The sequence below is a fragment of the Mastomys coucha genome, unplaced genomic scaffold, assembly GCF_008632895.1.
Source record: "Mastomys coucha isolate ucsf_1 unplaced genomic scaffold, UCSF_Mcou_1 pScaffold3, whole genome shotgun sequence".
Classification (NCBI taxonomy): domain Eukaryota; kingdom Metazoa; phylum Chordata; class Mammalia; order Rodentia; family Muridae; genus Mastomys; species Mastomys coucha.
The window spans coordinates 27,663,892-27,682,441 of NW_022196909.1; positions in this window are offsets into that span (position 1 = coordinate 27,663,892).

Genomic DNA, 18,550 nt, shown 5'->3' on the forward strand with positions numbered 1-18,550 from the left:
AGCGTAAAACAGAGAAATGTTAAAACTGTTTTCTTCTTCCTCCTCTTCCTCCTCCTCTTCCTCTTCCTTCTCTTCTTCTCCTCCTCTGTTTCTTCTTCTTCTTTTTGGAGGTGGGGTTGAGGCAGAGTTTCACTATATATATATAGCCCTGGCTGTCCTGGAACTCACTCTGTAGACCAGGCTGGCCTTGAACTTAGAAATCCACTTGCATCTGCCTCCTGAGCACTGTGTTTAAAGCCCCTTTTTTTTTTTTTTTTTTTTTTTTTTTTTTTTTTTTTTTTTTTTTTTTTTTTTTTTTTTTTTTTTTTTTTTTTTTTATGTAGAAGGGGCCTACTATGTATCAGGGATGATCTCACCTACTCCATCTCCTCAACCACATCTGCCAAGTTAACCGCACATCTCCATCTCCATGTGCCTGTGAAGGGGTGGGGCTGAAGCTGGCTGACAAGAAGGAGGAAGCTGGGGTGTGTCCAGCTCTGTTCTGTGCTGGAGACTTGGTAATTAAAATTACCCACAGACAGCAAGGGGTAGCCCTTGCTTATCTCTATGCTTTTCACAGATGAAAGCATTTCTCTCTCTCTCTCTCTCTCTCTCTCTCTCTCTCTCTGTGTGTGTGTGTGTGTGTGTGTGTGTGTGTGTGTGTCTCTTCACCTCCCCTCCTCTCCCTCTCTCTTTCTCTCAAGTTTTTGGGACAGCATAGATAAAGAAGCTGAGGGTATAATTTGATCTTTATGGTGATAAAGCCTGGGGGGAGGCAGGTCCTCTTTCTTTCCAGGACTCAGTGATTGGAGAAGGGTCTAGACCCATCAATCACCCAGTACACAGAGCTGCTTGCTGAAGCATGATCAGAGAGAGCAGAGGAGATGGGCTCAGCTTGCAAGCATGAAGACCAGTTTGATCCCCAAAACACACTTAAAAAAAAAAAAAACAACAAAGAAAAACCCAAAAGCTACTTTGGGTGGTGGTGGTGGTGGTGCACACCTTTAGTCCCAGCACTTGGGAGGCAGAGGCAGGCAGATCTCTGAGCTCAAGGCCAGCCTGGTCTACGGAGCTAGTTCCACCACAGCCAAGGCTACACAAGAGAAACCCTGTTTTGAAAAACCAAAACCAACCAACCAAACCAATCGACCCAAATAAACAAAAAAAACCTGAGTTTGGTAATTCATGCTTGTAGGCCCAGTATTGGAAAAGCCGAGACAGACGGGCAGATCCCTGGGGCTCACTGGCTGATCAGCCTATCTGAATCAAGTTCCAGGCCAGGAAGAGATCAAAAACAGGTGAGCCTCCAAAAGCAGGTGTGGATGGAGCCTGAGGAACTACACCCAGGATTGCCATCTGACCTCTACCCAGACACACACACACACACACACACACACACAGAGAGAGAGAGAGAGAGAGAGAGAGAGAGAGAGAGAGAGAGGAGAAAGAGAGAGAGAGAGAGAGAGAGAGAGAGAGAGAGAGAGACCTTATCTGCCATCCCCAGACCCTTGACAAGTAGAATCATCTAGTCAAACATGAATATCTGTTCAGAAATTTCCAGGCAGACCGCTTTTGGTTTTTCGAGACAGAATTTCTCTGTGTAGCCCTGGCTGTCCTGGAACTCACTCTGTAGACCAGGCTGGCCTCAAACTCAGAAATCCACCTGCCTCTGCCTCCCAAGCGCTGGGATTAAAGGTGTGCGCCACCACCACCTGGCCTAGGCAGACCTCTTAAGCCTGGCCTGACAGTGCAATGAGATAGGCTATTCCTGGTAGTGCCCTGGGATGTGCTTGTTTATGGGAAACAGAGATAGGGACACTCCCCAGATTGTGAGCAACACAGGCCCCAGAGAGGTCCAAGTCCAGACATAAGGGGAGCCTTGAGAAAGGGGGGCCTTGAGACACCGGATTGTTTGAGTGGGTGATCATTACCTTGGGGCAGACAAGCCAGTTAGACATTGTGCTTGCTCTTCCCAGACAGAGGAGACTGACGCTGCGCTAGCTTTGTGTATTGACCCAGTATCTCATAGATGTCCATGCCCCTCCATGCCACTGTCTCCATATGATCAGCACGTGTGAGATCCATCAGAATAGTGTGGTTCAAAACCGTCTGGGGGTGGGGAGGTCAAATGACCCTTTCCCAGGGGTCACCTAAGACCACCAGAGAAAATACATATTTACCTTATGGCTCAGAACAGTAGCAGATTGCAGTTGTGAAGTAATGATGAAAACAGTCCTGTGGCTGGAGTCACCACACCATGAGGAACTGTATTAAAGGGTCACAGCATTAGGTAGGTTGAGAACCACTGGGCCAGAGGAAGGCCTGTCTGGACCTAGGACGACTGTATGTGTCTGGCACACAGGAGGCTCTCAGCGAGCTGCGTGCCTGAGGCTCAGATGTGGCTGGATTCATGACTGACAGACAGCATCAGGACAAAGAGTGAAGCGGAGTAAACTGTCCCCATCTGCCACAAGAATACCCTCAGGAGCCTAATGAACTTCCTTGAACTTCTGTGTCTATATGTAAATGGGACATGTTTAACCTCCTCCTCCTCTTCCTCCTGCTCCTCCTCCTGCTCCTCCTCTCCCTCCTCCTCTTCCTCCTCTTTCTCCTACTCCCCCTCCTCCTCCTCCTCCTCTTCCTCCTCCTGCTCCTCCTCTTCCTCCTGCTCTTCCTCCTGCTCCTCCTCTTCCTCCTGCTCTTCCTCCTACTCCCCCTCCTCCTCCTCTTCCTCCTCCTCCTGTTCCTCCTCTTCCTCCTGCTCCTCCTCCTCTTCCTCCTCTTTCTCCTCCTCCCCCTCCTCCTCTTCCTCCTTCTGTTCCTCCTGCTCCCCCTGCTCCTCCTCTTCCTCCTGCTCCTCCTCCCCCTCTTCCTCCTTCTGTTCCTCCTGCTCCCCCTGCTCCTCCTCTTCCTCCTCTTCCCCCTCCTCCTCCTCCTCTTCCTCCTTCTGTTCCTCCTGCTCCCCCTGCTCCTCTTCTTCCTTCTGCTCCTCCTCCTCTTCCTCCTCTTTCTCCTTCTCCCCCTCTTCTTCCTCCTCCTCCTCCTCTTCCTCCTCCTGCTCCTTCTCCTCTTCCTCCTCCTCCTCCTCTTCCTCCTTCTGTTCCTCCTGCTCCCCCTGCTCCTCCTGCTCCTCCTGCTCCTGCTCCTGCTCCTGCTCCTCCTCCTCCTCCTCCACCTCCTTACAACTGTTAGAAGGGTTGAGTGGATCATTCCTATTGTTTTGAGATAGGGTGTTGCTGCTAGCCTCAAATCAGTTGCTATGCAACCAAGAAATAACCACCTACCCCTGGAGCGCCGGCTCCTAAGTGCTGGGATTGCAGGCATGCTCCAGGACTCCAGGTTTCTGCAGTGGTGCCAATCAAACCCAGGGCCTCGTGCATGCTAGTTAGGCACACTCCAACTGCGCTGCATCCCAGCCCCTAGGAGGGTTGTGTTGTAGTGTCCTGGCCCGTTATCACTAAGTGTGCCGCCCGCTATCTCCCCGTTAGCCTATCTGCCAGCTGCCAACGGTGCCACTCTTGAAAAGCTCCACTTCTGCTCCTATCCGTTGATGATGTCATCTGCCACACAAGGCTGTGGGGGATGCTGCATGTACTCGCCTTAGTATACGGCTTGTAAAAGAAAACAGTACAAGAAACCAACATCTAGCCCCTGCCTGCAGTAGCGGAGCAGCGGCGTTGGCGGCGGCGGCAGTGGCGGCGGCGACAACTTTAATCCCAGCACTCAGAGGCCGAGGCAGGCAATCTCCTGAGTTCAAGGCTAGCCTGGTCTGCAGAGCTAGGTCCAGGACTGAGCAGAGAAACCCTGTCTTGAAAGTCAAAACAAAATAAACAAAAAAACCCAGTGTCCTGTGACATTTTCTGGGGAATCTGGCAAGCTGAGTGGCCATCCAGCTGGGTACATGGATTAATGAGGGTCAGTGGTCCACACCAAGACTCAGGTCTTTTGGAAGAACAGCCAGTGCTCTCAACCTCTGAGACATCTCTCCAGCTCCAAGATGGGGTTATCCTTGGCTTGGAGTTCACTCAGTAGGCTAGGTTGGCTGGCTTGTAAACCCCAGGGAGCTCCCTGTGTGTGTGTGTGTGTGTGTGTGTGTGTGTGAGAGAGAGAGAGAGAGAGAGAGAGAGAGAGAGAGAGAGAGAGAGAGAGAGAGAGAGAGAGAGAGATCCTATTTGCATGCTCAAAAGGTTGGAGGTATAAGGAATTTGGTTATATATTTACTAAACCCCACCAAGCTTGGTGACAAATGCTCGTTATCTCAGTACTCAGATAGCTGAGGGCAGCCTGGGCTAAGGCAATACAATTGGGAGTAGAGATAGGTGCCTACAGTCCTAGGTGGGGTCAGGGGGATCAGGAGTTCAAGGCTATTGTTAAACCATCTTATTAAACACCTTTATTTGGAAAGAACTGACTTACTTCATGAAGCCAAGATGAGAGAGTCTAGGCTCCTATGCTGGGAATTACCAAGTATTCTCCATGGGCAGGCTCCCTGTCTTTATTATTTTACTTTTGCAGTACTGAAGATGAACATGCTAGATAAGCAGTCCCTATGGGGACTCCAGTCTGTGGGACCCAAAGAACTCTCTCTCTTCTCCCTCCCCCTCTCTCTCTTCCTTCTTTCTTTTCCTTCCTTCCTTTACACATTTATTTATTTATTGATTGATTGATCTGTTTGTTTGATTTTTGAAACAGGCTCCCTCTGCATAGTCTCGTCCTCCAACCCACAGAGATTCACCTGCCTCTATCTACCTCTTGACTGCTCTAATTAAAGACATGCACCACCATGCCCGGTGAAATTTTATATTTTCAAGACAACTGAAGTACTTGAGAAGTCCAACCCACCAGCAGAGCTGGAACTACCTCTCCATAAATAATGTAATCCCAGCACCCTGGAGGCTGAGGCAGAAGGATCATGAGTTTGAAGCTAGCCTGGGCTACGTAGAGAGACCTACCTTTACAAGGGTGCGGGGAGTCAGGCATCGTGGTGCATGCTTTCCATTCTGGTACTCAGTGGCAGAGGCAGGTGGATCTCTGTGAGTCTGAGGCCAGCCTGAACTACATAGTGATTCCCTGTCTCAAAGGGGAGGGGCTGGTCGTAAAGGAGGGATGGAGAAAAGAGGGGAAAAAAAGAAAGAACAATATATACCCAGTTACTCTTTTAAAGACTAACGATTGCCTTGGTAAAATGTAGTTCTCTGTTCTTCACCCTATTAAAACCGATTTACAGGTCAGGAGTGGTGGTGTACACCTTTAATTCCAGCACTCAAGAAGCAGAGGCAGCTGAATATCTGAGAGTTCAAGGCCAGCCTGGTCTACAGAGTGAGTTCCAGGGCAGCCAGGGCTTCATAGAGAAACCCCGTCTCAAATAAATAAAACTAAACAAAAACCTGTTACAGAATTTAAAAAAGGTTCCTAGCTAGAAACTCGAACAGCCTTTAGTGTGTGTGTGTAGGTGTGTGTGCGTGTGTGTACATGTGTGTGTGTGCATGTCTGTGTGTGTGTCTGTGTGTGTGTGTGTGTCTATGTTCTCTTCCTCTGTAGGACCATAATGGTAGAGGACATTTATTGGTCAGATTTCTCCTTTTGGAAGTTTCCACACATCAAACCCCTCTATTCTTTTTCTCCGAGGCTGGCTTCAGTGTTCTTCATACCTTGGGAACTTGCCTAAGCATTTGTCACATTCGGGTCACACTTGACAGTTTACTGCGCCTTAGTATGCTCTGAGGAGAGGGCACACTGCTTAGTCAGTTTCCCGGAATCTGTAAACAAGGACTTCTGTGTGAAGCCTCATCCTGCCTCATCTTTAGATAGATAAGGGACAAAGGAGAAATCCCTCCAGGTCTCACAGCAAAAAATGCAGCCATCCCAAAATTCGTTTGTTTCATCGGTTTTATTTTTTTGTTTTTGTTTGAGATAGGGTTTTGTTCCAGCTCAGGCTAATCCAAACTCATTATGTAAACCAAGTGGCTAACTTCCTGGCTCTGCTTCTCAAGCACTGAGATTATGGGTTAGAGCCTGGCTTAGAACTGGTATTTTATAGACAAGAATGTTCCAGGGTCTTCCGTGTCCATTACCAAAGTTAGTCAACCCAAAACCTGACTGCACATCAGAACCACTTGAAGGACTCTTAGGATAGAGCAGGCAAGATTCCAGGACAGAGTCATACCTCTGTAATTTGTGCTTGGTAACTTGCATTCTTTCTCATAGACTTCCTGGTGGTCAGTGGGATTACTTATTTATTTAGGTGCTGGGGACTGATTCAGGAACCTCAGGCAAGTTAGGTAAAAACTCTACCATTGAGCTAAATCCCCTTAGCCTACCCCACTCTTTAAAAGACAAAACCACTCCCAAAATTTTGTGCATCTCTTGAGTAGCTCACACAATGAATGTTGTGCTGTGGAAGCATAGAGACTGGAGTTTCATCCCTAGAACCAGTGTCAAAAAGCTGGGCATGGTGGTGTGCGCATGTAAGCAACCGTGCTGCCGAGGTGCCTCCCTGAGACTCCCTAGCCAACCAACCAGGTAGTCAAATCAGCAAGCTCCAGGCTCAGTGACAGACCCCCTGTCTCTAAAACCAAGGCAGGGGGAAAAAAGGATAAGCAAGCATGATGGTGAATGCATTCAATCCCAGTACTCAGACAGCAGAGGCAGGTGAATCTTTATGAGTTCGAGGCCAGCTTGGTCAATATAGCAAGTTTCAAGCCAGCCAGAGACCCTGGCTCAAAAATGAAAAACAAACAAAACGAAACCAAAGTGGATGGTGCTCTGGCTGACTTCTGGATTACACACACACACACACACACACACACACATATATACATTCACAGATACACACTCATACACATACAAACATGTACAAACACCAAAAAAAAAAATTTTTTTTTTTGAAGTTGGGTATAAGAAATGTCTTTCTGCTAGGTCTTCCAGGACAGCCAGGGGGCACACAGAGAAACCCTGTTTGGAAAAACAACAACACACATACAAAAAAAGAGAAAGAAAGGAAGGAAGGAAGGAAGAAACTAAAAAGAAAAAAAGAAAGAAAATTTAAAAAAAGAAAAAAAGAAGTGTCTTCCCCCACTTTTTTTAAAAAAGATTTATTTATTATTATACATAAGTTCACTGTAGCTGTCTTCAGACACACCAGAAGGGCATCAGGTCTTATGGTTGTGAGCCAGCATGTGGTTGCTGGGAATTGAACTCAGGACCTTTGGAAGAGTAGTCAGTGCCCTTAACCTCTGAGCCATCTCTCCAGCCCAAGAAATGTGTTTCTTATATAGTTTAATTCAATAATTCAACTCTACTTGAAAAGTGTTCTCTCTCTCTCTCTCTCTCTCTCTCTCTCTCTCTCTCTCTCTCCTTCTCTCTCTCTGTCTCTCTCTGTGTCTCTGTCTCTGTCTCTGTCTCTCTCTCTCTCTCTTGTAAATTCTATAGCTGTGTAACAATGCTTGGCTCAATCCAAAACCAACTATAAAGACCAACTGTGCTTTTTATTTCTCATGATGGAGTCTCATGCAGCTGAGGGTGGTCTTGAACTCCTGATCTTCTTGCTTCTCTGTCTCCCAAGTGCTGGGATTCCAGGTCTTATACCACCACATTTTGCTTTTTGTTTTATTTGACACAGGGTCTGTGACTTAGACTGACCGGGGACTTACTCGTAATCCAAAGTGGCCTGGAGCTAGAATCAGTCCACTTGCCTAATCCGGAAGCTATCTATGCAGCCTCCTGGACACTCCTTAGAGACAAAGTGACATTGCTCCACCCAGGTTTGTCACAAAATATCTAGGAGAAGGAGTGACTAGACTGATGGAGCTCAAAATGGACCAGCCTCCTCTTGAGGTAAGACCAATGGGACTCTGAAAGCAGAGCATCTTGCCCCAGATCATACACTCAGAAAGGGGAGAGCCAGGGCCAGAGCCTAGCTGCCTACAAAGACAGGGCTCTTTAAGTTGGAGAGCAGTCAACCCAGGATTCTGATCCAGGCCTCCAGACTCCAAGGGGCTTGTTCTACTATCACCAAAGGCAAGGCACATGCTCTCGAAGCACTATGAAAGTCATAGCCAAGGTCTCCTCAGAAGAAAGAAGCAACTACAAAAGCCAGCAGCCTAGGCCAGGCATGGTGGCACACACCTTTGATCCCATCACTCGGGAGGTGGCCCTCTGAATGGATCTACAAAGAGGTTGAGAGAGCGAGAGAGAGCGAGAGAGAGCGAGAGAGAGCGAGAGAGAGCGAGAGAGAGCGAGAGAGAGCGAGAGAGAGCGAGAGAGAAAGAGAGAGAGAGAGAGAGCAAGAGAGAGAGAGAGAGAGAGAGAGAGAGAGAGAGAGAGAGAGAGGAGTGAAACTTTCCAGCAGCCTCCAGTCCCTCGACCTCAATCCCTCAGCCCATACAGGTCTTCCATTTTGCATGGCTTTCCCAACATGGTGTAGCCATGGATGTGTCTAACTGAGATCTGGAACACAGAGGCCTAGAACCTGGTAATGTCTTCTTTGCTAAAGAAAAATGGACCTGATTTTATCCTAAACCAAGTCATCTCCTAAGAGAATCACTAGGTTACATTCAAATAAGACAGGAAAGTTCATGCTTGTGGGTACTCACCTGTCTCCGAGCCTCTGGCCTTCCTGGGCTGCACCACTGAGGAGCGGGGGATCTGCTGGGTTTCTCCTTCCAGTGGGATCTTAAGTTGTCTGCCACTTGGTCCAGTTGGAATAAAGAAAGCTTAAGAGTCTTTTACATACAATAGGACTCTCTTCCGGTCACCTGACCCTCTGATCCAACAGAAGGTCTCAGAGTTTATATCTCAAGGCCTACCACCCAATTGTCAGGGTAGAGGTGGGGGTGGAAGTCAGGCAACAGATCCAAGGCCCCATCCCTTTATGGGCTGAAGTTTATTTCTTGCATTGGAGACTTGCTGTTTTAAAAAGAGTCCCGGGAACCTGAGAGTCTAGCTTAATGCCCTTACCTGCCCAAGGCAGGTCCTTGGTTCAGTCCTAAGCACTACAGTTAAATAAAATCACAAAGGCAGCGGTGCCATTCGTAAGTAGGATGTAGTTTAATTCTTTTTCTTTTTCTTTTTTTTAAGACAGGGTCCCATTATATAATCTTGGCTGAGTTAGAGCTGGCTATGGAGACCAGGCTAACCCTGAACTCCCAGAGATCCACTTGATTCTTTTTCCCTGAGGGCTAGGATTATTATTATTATTATTATTATTATTATTTTCGAGACAGGGTTTCTCTGTGTAGCCCTGGCTGTCCTGGAACTCACTCTGCAGACCAGGCTGGCCTTGAACTCAGAAATTTGCCTGCCTCTGCCTCCCAAGTGCTGGGGGGATTAAAGGCATGTGCCACCACTGCCCAGTGGATTGTTATTTTTTTAAAGAAGCATTTATTATTGTATCTAAGTACACTGTAACTGTCTTCGGACGCATGAGAAGAGGGTGTAAGATCTCATTATGGATGGTTGTGAGCCACCATGTGGTTGCTGGGATTTGAACTCAGGATCTTTGGAAGAGCAGTCAGTCCTCTTAACCTCTGAGCTATCTCTCCAGCCCTGTAATTTAATTCTTAACCCCTTTGTGTATTTCATTCTCTCATTCATTCTGTGGCCCAAGCCACACTCAACACACGGGGTTTATTTAAGCATGTGTCACAAAGCTGACACTCCAAGGAGCTCAATCATGATCTTAAGAGTCCCTGTCCCCTCTGTTTGATCTTCACACCCCCAAACCTCTCAGAAGCCCCCATAGGACACTAGTATGGGGGAGTTCAGTGCGACAGTGTTTATCTACCAAGCACCAGGCCAGTTAGCGCTAACAAAAGAAAACACACTCAGAAAATCAGCCAGAGCCAGCATTTATAACCTAGAAGCACGGTTGAATTTTGCAGTTTTCTTCCACAGTCTGAGGAATCCCACTTGCTAATTTCCATGGATGCAAACTTATCCCAGTCTGGGCCTCAGTTTCCCCAACTGTCACAGGGAGTCTCTCGATTTATTTGACTGACAGTCCCTAAGATGCCAATGCCACGGTTCTGCATGTCCCAATTCTTAGGGGTCACGTTTGGAAGAGGCGCCCAGGAGGCCTTGGAGATCCTGATAGGTAAACACGTAAAAGGTACAGGGCACGGTCCCTGGAGGAGATAGAGGAAAGAATGCTTGTCCCAGGGCAGGAGACCATCAGCCCTCCCTAGATCAATGTTTGACGGGGTCATGGGATAGATACGACTCATTGTCAGGCTTGGGGCTGTGGGTGACAGACAGAAGGCACGCCTTTTCATAACACAATGATCCATGGGATAAAGTCTGGCCAGATGATAAGGACTGAAGCAAACTTTGGGGGGGGGGGGGCGTGTAAACAAGACTTGGAAGCTGTTGACCTCATGCGCGGTCAGCTGGACCACTCTTAGTGAGGCAGTCTGAGATTAAGAGGACAAAGGGCTGGGGTTCCTCACTGCAGAGCCTCCATGTTTGTTAAAGAGCCAGCAAATACTTCTAGAATGAATCACTCCTGATAGCACAGCTTTAGATGAGGAAGGCTGGGTATGGAGGCCTACGCCTGAAATTCCAACATCTTCGGGGTGAAAACGAGAGAGTCAGGAGCTCAAGCTCACCCTGCCTAAATGGTGAATTTGAGGCCAGGAGTTCAAGGTCACCCCGCATATATAGTGAGTTTGAGGTTATCCTGGGCTACCTTACCTCAAAAAGTTAAAAGGAGGGGCTGGAGAGATGGCTCAGTGGTTAAGAATACTGACTGCTGCCGGGTGGTGGTGGCACACACCTTTAATCCCAGCACTTGGGAGGCAGAGGCAGGCGGATTTCTGAGTTTGAGGCCAGCCTGGTCTACAGAGTGAGTTCCAAGACAGCCAGGGCTATACAGAGAAACCCTGTCTCAAAAATCCAAAAAAAGGAAAAAAAAAAAAAAAAGAATACTGACTGCTCTTCCAAAGGTCCTGAGTTTAACTCCTGGCAACCACATGCTGGCTCACAACCATCTGTAATGGGATCTGGAGTGTCTGAAAACAGCAACAATGTACTCACATACATAAAATAAATAAATAAATCTAAAAAAAAATATTAAAAGGAAGCTGGATGCAGTAGTGATGCTTTTTGTTTTGTTTTGTTTTGTTTTTTTTGTTTTTTTTTTTTCAAGACAGGGTTTCTCTGTGTAGCCCTGGCTGTCCTGGAACTCACTCTGTAGACCAGGCTGGCCTTGAACTCAGCAATCTGCCTGCCTCTGCCTCCCAAGTGCTGGGGATTAAAGGCGTGCGCCACCACCGCCCGGCCAGTAGTGATGCTTTTAATCCCAACACTCGCTTAGGAGACAGAGGCAGATGGATTTCTGTGAATTTGAGGCTAGCGCAGTCTATATGGTAAGTTCCAGGGTGGGGGTGGGGATGGGGGGGGAAGAGTGGCCGAGGAGACCCAGGCACCAAACCCTGAGCTATTATAGGACAGAACAAGCTGCAGCTCTTTACCTTTCCCTTTAACCTGTGGGGTCATAGAGGACAACCGTGGGGCTGGTTCTCCCCTTCCTCTGTAACGTGGGTCCCAGGGATCAACTTTAGGTCTGCCTTTTACCAGAACTCAAAGTCATGTTGCCAGCGCAGGCTCACTATCTTTGAGGTTTTCTGTGAGAAGCTTGTGTCACTCTCTTCCTTCTTTTTTTTTTTTTGGTTTTTCAAGACAGGGTTTCTCTGTGTAGCCCTGGCTGTCCTGGATCTCACTCTGTAGACCAGGCTGGCCTCGAACTCAGAAATCTGCCTGCCTCTGCCTCTGCCTCCCAAGTGCTGGGACTAAAGGCATGCGCTACCACCGCCTGGCCCCTTCTTCCTTTTTAAAGGGCAGATGTGGCATCATATAGCTGTGCCACGTGGCTTCATCTGCTCATCTACTGGTGGGCATTACCTGCAGGTAATACTGCTACAAAATTGCCATGTGTGGTTTTATACGGACATAGACTACATTTCTCTCTCTCCAGCATATACCCAAGACTGGAACTTTTGCTCCATGGAATGGCTCTATGATTTCTTTTTCCTTTTGCGTTTTTGTTTTTCGACACAGGGCTTTTCTGAAAAGCCCTGGCTGTCCTGGAACTCAGCTCTGTAGACCAGGGTGGCCCCAAACTTAAGAGATGCACCTGCCTCTGCCTCTTGAGTTCTGGGACTCAAGGCGAGCGCCACCACCTCCCCTATTTTTCCTTTTCCATTGAGATACAATTTCAAGTATCACTTAGACGGTCTCAAACTCACTGTGTGGCTGCGGATGACTTTAAACTTCTGATCCTCCTGCCTCTACCTCTGAGTCCTGGGATTATGTTTTACCCTTTGAGGAAGGGGTGGCAGTCGGGGTGTGTGAGACAGTTGGTTTATACTCCCTGGCAGACCCAGGGAGTGGGGGGTCATTTGTGAAAAGGAAGGTTCTACTTCCTTCTGTGTAGTTCATCCAGCTTGAAAGCATTTTGTGTACCTTCTCCGTGAGTCGCTCCCTCCCGTAGGTGCCGGAATGAATTACCCATGAACACCTTCGATGGTAAGATCGTCTCGGTCCCGCCTTCCCTGCCTTCCTGAGGATACTTTCACAGGAGAAACCACACAGCAAGAAAATGATGACAGTTCTGAGCAGGGCAATTGGAGCTTTAAATGATGCCCAACCCTGAGCTCTGGGCCGTGATGAATGCATTGGCTTGAAGCACTCCTGACAAGCGATTCTGCCTACGCCACATGCCTCCCTCAAGGTAGACCATATCCCTTCAGGCTGCAAGCCAAAGAAAAGCCTCCCTTTAAAAAACAAAAACTAAAGCCAGGCTCCGGGGACCAGGTAGGGGGTGGGGTGGGAGGGTGATGGTGGGGAAATGGGACGGTGCACCTTTAACCTCAACATGGGAGACAGGTGCAGGCAGAACTCTGTTCAAGGCCAGCCTGGTCTACACAGTGAGTTTCAGGATAACAGAGAAACCCTGTCTTAAAAAAACAGCAACAGGGCCGGGCGGTGGTGGCGCACGCCTTTAGTCCCAGCACTTGGGAGGCAGAGGCAGGCGGATTTCTGAGTTTGAGGCCAGCCTGGGCTACAGTGTGAATTTCAGGACTGCCAGGGCGATCCAGAGAAACCCTGTCTCAAAAAACCAAACCAAACCAAAACAACAACAACAACAACCCCTTTCCCCAAAATATACCTTGAGTTTGCAGGCAACACGTCAAGATCAGTGTTTATTGTATTTATTTATGTATGTGTGTATATGTACACACACACACTCACACACAGAGCAAGGCACATGTGTGGGGGTTAAAGGACAACCTTTGGGAGTTGGTTCTCTCCTTCTCCCACATAGGTCCCAGGACTCAAACTCAGATCACAGCCTGCCAGTACCTCTCCTTACTGAGCCACCTCACTGGTCTCCACCTTGCTTTAAACCCTTACTTCTTACTAGCCAGAGAACCCAGTTCTTCTGATCTCCCTATATCTCCATTTCTAATATGGAAAATGGACAGAATAATAAATAATACCAGGGCTGGAGAGATGGCTTGGAGGTTAAGAGCTCTGGCTGTCCCTCCAGAGGACCCTGGTTCAATTCCCAGCACCTGCATGGCAGTTCAGAGGAGCCTGTCACTTCCACTCTCTAGGATTGTCCTGCAGCTGTGCATACAGATGTTCAAACACAAACACATGTGTTGTGAGGTATCCCGATGCTGTTTGTATGCTGATGTTAACTCTGCTTTCTCAAGAGGGGCTGCTCCGACAAACAGTCCGTAGAGTGCTCAGGTGATCTCATGTGAACCTTCTCCCCATCTTAACTGGTCAATAAAGGCTAGAGCCTGTTTCGGGGGGGGGCGGGAGGGGCAACAGAGGGGAAAGAGTGGGACTGAAGATTCAAGTGTGGGGGCAGATAAAGAGGAGAAGATGAGGGAAGGAGAGAAGATGGAAGACAAGGAGGAAGCCACAGTGGACCTCAACCCCTTGGCCAGGGAAAGCGTAAGCAGCAAGTGGTCTTATAGATGGGGAAGAACTTAGTATACTGTTAGATCTGCCCAGTCTAGGCATATGGCTTATAAATATAATATCTGGATTGTGTGTGTTTTTATATGGACTTATTGAGGTTGGAAATTCCAGCAACACACATAAATGAAAATAAATTTTAAACAAACAAACAAGCTGGATACAATGGCTCACACCTTTATTCCCAGTACTCAGGAGGCAGAGGCAGGCAGATCTCTGTGAGTTAGTTCTAGGCCAGCCTGGTCTACAGAGTGAGTTCTAGGACAGACTCGGGTGCAGAGCGAAACCTTGTCTCACTAAACAAACAAATCTCTCCTGAGTGTAATAGAGTGCGTTTGACAGCATCAAACCTTATAAAATACTTAAACCCAGGCACCGGCAAACTCCAAATGGAGAGTAGCCGTTGAATCTGGTTCTCACGCTGATGTTCAAGGGGATGAGTACTGGATGGTCCGGCTTCTCCCCAGCACACTACCCTGTGCAAAGAAGCTCTGACATTAACCAGGACACTCTGGTTTCAACATCCCGGCAGTTCAGGGCAGATGCTCTGATTAGAGTCCCTAATGCACAGAGAAGGAAACCAACGGCTTCTATATAGTTCATCTTTCTCCTTAGCCAGATTGTGAGCCCTTGGAAGCCAAGTCCTTTGGCTCCTAGAATTGGAGGCAGAGAGTGTGAGTCAGGAGGCTGAAGGTGCTTTGGGTCTGGAGACAGTTGGACCTGAGGCTATGAATCCCCGTCTGCTTCCGGTGGTTGCCTGACCCACACATGTCCCAAAGACTGTCCAAGCCCCCTTCACCAAGTCATCGCTGACCTGTCCAGAGTGCTGGCACTTGGTGGGCAGTATGCCCGGAGACAGTGTCCTGCCAAGGCTACACACCCACCAGGGCTGTGGAAGCCCAGGAAGGACACCGGGTCAAAAGGAAAAGAGTCTTGGGAGTTGCCGTCCCCTGATTGCTATCACGTACGTTGCAGTGAATGGAATGGAATTTGCAGTTCAGACTTTTTTTTCTTCCCTCTCCTATGCCCATGTATGCTTCTCTTGCTATTTTTATTAAGTAGGAACAGAAAGTTTTCGTTGAACTCTACGGTGACTAATAACGACATGGGTACAAGCTAAGCCTGGAACTCCCATGCTGCTGAGCCTCGTCAGCGGCCCACTCCTCGGAGAGTCTGTCCCAGGCGGTTCTCGGTTCCTAAGAAGTTTCCAGAGTTGTCTCTGCTGCATTATTTGAGAGCTACGATGAAGGTTATATGCCCAGTAATCCCGGCCATGGCAAGCTCAGCGACGCGCCGGAAGTGAGGATCGCGTGCTCTCTCTTCTCTAGTGGGTGGGAAGTGACGCGTTTCTTTGGTAGTCTCTCTTCTCATGAACTTTCACTAAGGATGAGCTGCTGTCTGTGTTCAAAGGGGATCACGGATTCTTTTCTACTGAAATAAATGAGAATTTTTAAAAATAAAAAGCAGTGCTGGAGAGATGGCTTAGCCATTGAGAGCTTGTTCCTATAGGGTACAGTTCCCAGCATCCACTTGGTAGGTAGGTAGGTAAGTAGCTCATGACCATCTGTAACTCTGGTTCCAGTAAGACCTCATGCACTCTCCTGGCCTCCCTGGGCCCCAGGCACACACATGATGGCATGTCTATACATGATGGCATGTCTACAGATATGCAGAAAGAACATTCGTGTATGTAAAATAAACTAACCTAAATTATTTCTAAGAAAATTAGGGTTTCACCGGGTGGTGGTGATGCACGCCTTTAATCTCAGCACTTGGGAGGCAGAGGCAGGTGGATTTCTGGGTTTGAGGCCAGCCTGGTCTACAGAGTGAGTTCCAGGACAGCCAGGGCTACTACACAGAGAAGCCCTGTCTCAAACCAAACTAAACGAAACCAAACCCTGTCTCAAAAAAAAAAACCAAAAACAAACAAACAAAAAAACAAAACAAACCAACCAACCAACCAAAACAAACAAAAAGAAAAGGTTAAAAAGGAAATTAGAGTTTCAAAGCTAGCCTCAGCTACATGATGAGTTCTAGGTTGAACTACCCTGGGCTACAGGAGACTTTCAAAAACAGAAAACCCAAGTTAAAAGTCTGATCTAAAACTCGCTATGGTGGTACGGGTCTGTGATTCCAGAAATAAAAAAATAAGTGTGGTGGATGGTTCATGGTCATTCTGAGCAAGCAGGAGCTTGCTAGATCCTAACAGGATGAGGGATGAGGCAGGGGACACATAGATAATAAAGGTGGCGAACCCTGGCTTCTTTCTCACCCTCTGACCTGAGACAAAGGCCTGGGGGACTTGTTTTCCCACCAGCAAGCCCATTGCAGCTGACCAGTACGAGTTGACTGGACCCGAGGAAGGCCAGTTCTGAGCATACTCACCTGAAGTTGTGAATCTGTCAGCTCCCCTTTCTTAGTCTCAGTGGACCAACCCCAAATTAGGGGAAGGGGACCTGTCCCTGGCTACCAAGAACACTTAAGACCCCTGGCTCTTTGGGGGTGGGGGTGTGTTTCAGGGTCTCTCTGCTCTGCAGGGAGTCTTTGGGACAGTCTACTTGGTCTGAAAGCGTGTGTGTGAGAGGATGTGTATGAGCATGAGTATGGATGTGATTAAGTGCAAGTGTCTGTGTGTGAATGTATGCGGACGTGTGTATGTGGTTCTTCACTTGGAATGAAGTTTGTCAGCTGGCACTGCCTACTGGATCTGAGAATTTTCCCACCTTGTAATATATATTTCAGTCAGGTAGTGATGGTGTATGCCTTTAATCCCTGTCTTAGTGAGGGTTTTACTGCTGTCAACAGACACTGTGACCAAAGCAACTTGTTTTTGTTTTTGTTTTTTTGAGACAGGGTTTCTCTGTGTAGCCCTGGCTGTCCTGGAACTCACTCTGTAGACCAGGCTGGCCTCGAACTCAGAAATCCGCCTGCCTCTGCCTCCCAAGTGCTGGGATTAAATGCATGTACCACCATTGCCCGGAACGTATCTTGAAGGCATTGTTAGCCAGGAGAATCTTATGGAAAAGGATCCCCTGAATACAAATCTCTATCTCCCGCCCCCCATCTCATTTATGCTAAGGGTGTGATGGGAACAAACATCTGTTTAGAAAGCTTCTGAGACAGGGGAGTGAATTATACAAAGATCAAGGGACGTCTTCCTAAGAACTTAGGGCAACTTAAGAACACAAACTCCTTACCAATTGATCGGCTGCCCTAAACTGGTAAATTACAAAAATAAAACCCAGACAGAGGCTGGGAGTGTGGGTCACCGGCTGCTGAGTAAAAGCTCCTGGGTTCTACCCCAGCACTGTAAACAACATAAAACCGAAGCAAAAGCAAGGGTCGTGCAGGCAGGAGGGGCGAGTCGGCGTCCCTTTGATGGTGAAACGCAAATAAAATTGAATAATAAAAAAAATAGGGCTGGAGAGATGGCTCAGCAGTTAAAGGCTAGGCTCACAACCAAAAATATAAGAGTTCGGTTCCCAGCACCCACAGCTGTCTCTCCAGCCAAAAAAAAAAAAGAAAGAAAAAGAAAAAGAAAGAAAGAAAGAAAGGAAGGAAGGAAGAAAGAAAGAAAGAAAAGAAGAGGCAAAGAAGCAGAAAACGGACTGAGCAGACCTGTAGCAGAAAGCAGTGAGGCCCCAGAGAGGCCAGGTCAGTGACAGAACTCTCCAGGCCCCTCCCCCCAGGTCCTGCCCATACTAGGTACCCTAGGCCTGACCCCAGATCTCAACAGTGAAGCTCTGCCTCCCTACCTGAAGGGCAACAGCTGAGAGGAGACGAGTGCTACCTAAAGAACACCCTGAGCATCTAGACACAGATCCCTGAAGGTCCAGCCTGGAAGCCCCGTATCTCTGATCACTCCCCCGGAGCCCTTCGGGGAGAGGTGGGTTAGCTCAGCTCTGAGAAGCAACAAGTTTCTGATTTCCCCGGTCATTTGTAGGTAGAGGCAGTTGGGAGCTTGTGGAACATCAGCCATTATTTTTCAGGTTCCTTGTGATGCCAGTAGCCCATCTAGGAAGGCCAAGAGGAATCCTGGGAGGTTGTCCATCCTTCCGAGGCGACACCACTTCCCGCCGACTACTGGCCCACTTTGTATTCAGATTCAGCAAAGCTGGAGAGTCTGAGGTTACTGTGGTTTGGTTGCTAAAACCCTGTGACTGGGTGGGTCATGGACCTTTGTTCCCCTTCTCCGGCGGTGCCTCTCTTCTTTACAGCCTTCGGGTAACCAGTGTCTACACTAGGGTACAGCATTTAAGTGACACCTGAGCTTTCTTCAGGGGCCGAATGAGACCGCAAAGAAAAGCAAAGCTTACATCCGGGAGCTTCGTTCTCTGGTGCAGCCGCTTCCTGGATCGGATGCTTCACAGGGTTTTACGTCAGCTGTTACCTCAGGCTTGAAGCACAAACATTTCCTAAGGACTCCTATGACCCATGACTACCTTTTTTTTTTTACATCTTAAAGCCTTGGGCCTGTGACCTGGCTCAGCAGGTACAGGCACTGTCTGCTAAGCTTGATGACCTGAGTTCAATCCCCAGATCCCCCCCATGGTAAGAGGAGAGAATCAAGTCCCACAAGTTGCCA